At 29.8% G+C, this 4,752-nt stretch overlaps 1 pseudogene; it reads left to right on the top strand.

Annotated features, from left to right (window-relative positions):
• The first annotated feature begins 4,342 nt into the window (after nucleotides 1–4,342).
• On the top strand, nucleotides 4,343–4,750 carry LOC112683349 (annotated as a pseudogene).
• Nucleotides 4,751–4,752: the final 2 nt, after the last annotated feature.

The following is a 4,752-nucleotide window of genomic DNA, read 5'->3' as shown; positions in this document are numbered from 1 at the left end:
AAAACGGTTAGAGAAAAAAAAATTTCAATTATATAGATAGACAACCTTTTTACGAATGGCAAATACAGACAGAATAAGAAGTGGCTTTTAGAATTGTAGGTACTCTTTTTGTACGGAAAATATATGTACACCTATAGGTTTGACCATCTGCTTAAACACAAATTGATTTTAAGTTATAAATATTTTAGGTAACGTCATGTTAACATTTAACATGTAATATATATTTAAATCAAGTAATATAAAAAAATACAATATATAATTTCTATAAAAACGAAAAAATCATTTTGATCAACTATGTACATTGTTCATATTAAATTGGATTTTAGTTATACCCACGGTAGTTGTTTGGTTTCGTTGTGTACTACTCGTATGATAATATCACAACCATAGTTCATAACTTATTTGTAATTAGTAACCACACCATAAATGAAATTGCTCAGAGAATTGTTTCCTCTAACTATGCACTGTGTTTAATGTGTATACTAACACCCGAGCTATATTTTGGGATACATAACATTATACTGAACTTAATTGAACCGTGAATTTCGAAAAGGGCTCATATCTGAAAATTAAAATTTTTCAGGAAACTAAAAAAACTGATTTTCTTTTGAATTATTTTCTTTATTTTAACAATTAACAATAATTAATTAATTCATTACAACAGAAAAGATATATGAGATATATGAAAAAAATGCAGCCAAGTCTATTTTGATAAAAACCTGGGCCCTTTTCATAATGCACGATTCAATTATAAAAAATAAAATAATTAAAATTCAAGCAAGTCATTTTTTTTTTTTCTTAATGTTTACCAGTTTCTTTGTATATTCCTATAGTTTAATTTTAAAACTCACCTAACATGCATTTAAAAAGCTGATATCTTGTCTCACTTTTTATTAGAAATAATTAAAATTTAAAGTACAGTAAAAATATTAGATAAAGTATAACAATTAATATGTAGATTTTAAAAAAATAAACTGTAAGATAACACTAGCGAAAATTCGTCCTTCATCCCTTCGATCCTATAAATCTATTATTGAATTAATAGCTAATATTGAGTTTAAAATAAAACTCATTTCTTTAATAAAACGATTCTAAGGAAATTTTTAATATTAAAATATACAATTATTTTAATATTTTTAGTCTGTTAGTTCTTCTTTGCGGATAACACGACAATTTTCACCGAATCACACAACATCAAAGCAATAACCTCAAACCTGCAAACCCATTTTGATACACTATCTTACTGGTATAAAATATGGTGGGTTCAAATAAACGCATCAAAAAGCACAGACGTTATATTCAGTCTTCGTCGTTACCGTCCCCTTGCACAATTAGTATTTAACAACGAAAATATACCTTGGAACTCGTCAGTAAAATACCTCGGCTTGACACTAGATAAACGACTAACATGGTAGCCCCATATTTCATCTAAGCTTCAACAAGCATACCAGTGCCTTTCTATATTATACCCGGTTCTCAACAAAAAATCTTCAATACAAAAAAATGTTCTATTCTTATATTTAAACAAATTCTACGTCCACTACTAATTTACAATGCAACAAAAAACAGTATACTACTTTCCTCAAACTTCATCCGATTGTTGATCATATTGCAACATATCTTGAAACTAAAAAAAAATGTTTCTGCGCTTTTCCTCGACGTTACTCGAAACCGTATGGCACGAGGATTTGTTATTCAATATTAAAACAATTTTCCCTGCACCTTACTAACTTCTAAAATCCTACCTAACTAATAGAGCTTTCAGAGTCAAACTAAAAACCTCACTTTCCGCCTCACATAACCTCTTGGCTGGGGTACCAAAAGGGAGCGACGTTGCACCTTTTCTCTACACTTTGTACAAAGCGGATATTCCTACAACACAAAACACCCTAATCGGGACTTACGCCGACGACACAGCAGTTCTCTCATCCAGTCAAGACCCTTTTGAAGCTTGCTACCAACTCCAAACTTATCTGAACATTTTATATCACTGGTTCAAGTCATGGAAAATCAAGATAAATGACTCCAAATCCAACCACATCACTTTTTCTCTTTGTCTCGGAGACTGTCTACATATAAGACTTGAGAACGCAATCATTCCACGCGCAATTGAAGTAAAATACCTTTGTTTTCTGCTTGACAGAAGGTTCACCTGGGCACCCCACCTCAAAAACAATCGGAAATTACTGAACAAACACCTTCACATCCTTATACTTCACTCGATATCTCATATAAACATATCAAACTGCCTACTACTTTACAAAACATTGTTGCAACCTATCTGGTCTTACAGAATAGCCCTCTGGGGCTCTGCCAAGTCTTCAAACACTTGAACCATTCAAGCATTCCAAGCCATTTGCCTCCGTATCATTGCTAATGCCCCTTGGTACGTCACAAACACCGCATTGCACAGTGATCTTCAAAATCTCACTATCAAAAAAAACGGCTAGGTATTATAAATTACTCACGTCTACACTCCAAAATGGAACACCACTCCAACCCTCTCATCACTCAACTTCATTCCAACACACTACCGGAAAATCCACACAGACGATTGAGACGTGAATGGCCAAGAGATCTTCTCAATCTAAACCGCTAAACCACTTTTAACTTATATTATATTGTTTTATTACTCATACCTAATTATTTTTCTCATTGTTAGGTTTTTCTAATGTAAAATGCCTTCTCACTGTTCACTTTTAATCACTGCCTCACTTTTTCCACACATTTACTCAATGCACTCTTTGTATAGATTGTAAATTTTCATGAAATAAATGATATTTATTAAAAAAAAAAAAACAATTGGTTAAATTGAAGTAAATAATATCTAGCATTTTGTACACACGTAAAATTATAATAAAACAAAGCATTTCAGTATATTTATAATAGAAATAAAACAATAAAATAATTTACTTGGAAACTTTTCCATTTTAAATTGAAAGAGGCAATAAAGCAATAATATTTTAATAAAATATATTTTGAATTAAAGTTATATTTTGTATCAAATTTAGTTATAAATGTATAGCTTGGGCAATAAATGTCGCAATAAAATGTCACGTTGTTTTAACAAAAAAAAAAAAAAAAAAAAAAATTGAATTGTAACACGATATTAGAGTTTAAAATTAAAAAAAAAAATAAAATGGCATAAATTACTCGAAATACATTTGGAAACACGGTTATGATTTATATTTATTGACGTTGATAATATATATTCGCAACCAATAAAGCATGCGGTACCTATTGTGATATCGAGCAGTCGTAGTACTTTCGTTTAAATAAAATCAATTGTATTCCGGGTAGAAAATTTATCCCTTCATTATGTTACCCTTCAACTCTTCATTAAAAAAAACCGCTTGCTACACTCACGTTTAATTTTTCCTATTTTAGTGCACTTTTACATAGTATTTTTAATTCACATAAAATACAAAATAATAACTCAGTTTTACTTGCCTAAATATAGTTAAAGGAAATTTTTTTTTAGAAGATTAATTATTGTACTCTTCGGTCTGAGGGTCTCATCTCCATAGAAATCGAAATTTAGCATATACCTATATCTCAATAGAATACCATGTAAAATAAAATATTCTTGATTACCTGGTTATAAATTGTAGATGCTACTAAATAATATAAATAACTTGAAGAAAGAACATATTTTTCATAAGATTTTATTTATTTATCATTGCCATATGCAAAAAAAAAAAAAAAAATTATCATTCATAAATAATTTTTAACCGAGTATGCAAAAAAATTGACTAGTTTTTATTTAGAATTACATTAGTATTTAACCACCCCATTAAATATTTAAGGAAGGCTATTGTCTTCCCAAACCACCCCTTAAATACGACAAACAATGCAATTGTTCTATGAACTACGATCTTGGATTTGTTACTCAATATTCATAAATGCAGTACCATGTCTATCTATCTATCTAAAAATCTATTCACCTGATGATTATAGATTATAATATTAAATTTTCTTATCCCTAAAATCCACAGATCTCAGCAAGTTCTTAATCCACGATTTAGGTTAGGTTGAACTAAAAACAAAAAAAGTCCTATAAACTACTGGAAGGCATCGATTATTGTCAACAAAATGTAACTACACTTAAACATAGTTACCAGAGAGTTGATCTCTTCTTCTTCACTTAACTCAGAAATGTTCGCCAAAATCTATTAAGTTTCTAAATATTTTAAATTTTAAGCTGATTGTCGTCAACGCACAGTATTATTCATTCAAAAAAAAAAAAAATAAAAATAATTTTTGAAGTTCCTTGTCCCATGATAACACGTATCAAATATTGTGGATTCTTGTCAATCGACTAAACGTAGACACCGTGTACAATTTTTAAATTATATACATTTCTCAGACATAGTATTAAATTTATAACTTTTAAAATTCCGTCACACATCAAATTTTAAAATATATTTCAGTTCCTAGAAATTCGTCTAAAATGGATTGTTCACTGCTTGAGCCAACGTTGTACACCATCAAAGGCCTAGCCATTTTAGATAATGATGGTAATCGTATTCTAGCCAAATATTACGACAACAATATATTTCCTACGATTAAGGAACAAAAAGTTTTTGAAAAAAATCTATTCAATCGAACTCATAGAGCCAACGCAGAAATCATCATGTTAGATGGAATCACCTGTTTATACAGAAGCAATGTGGATTTGTTCTTTTACGTCATGGGCAGTTCGCATGAAAATGAATTACTATTGATGAGTGTCTTACAATGCATGTATGATTC

This window comes from Sipha flava, unplaced genomic scaffold, assembly GCF_003268045.1.
Source record: "Sipha flava isolate LNK unplaced genomic scaffold, YSA_version1 224_pilon_pilon, whole genome shotgun sequence".
In the NCBI taxonomy this organism is placed as follows: domain Eukaryota; kingdom Metazoa; phylum Arthropoda; class Insecta; order Hemiptera; family Aphididae; genus Sipha; species Sipha flava.
The sequence above is the reverse complement of the archived record's forward strand: the minus strand, read 5'-3'. Positions and strand labels throughout refer to the sequence as shown.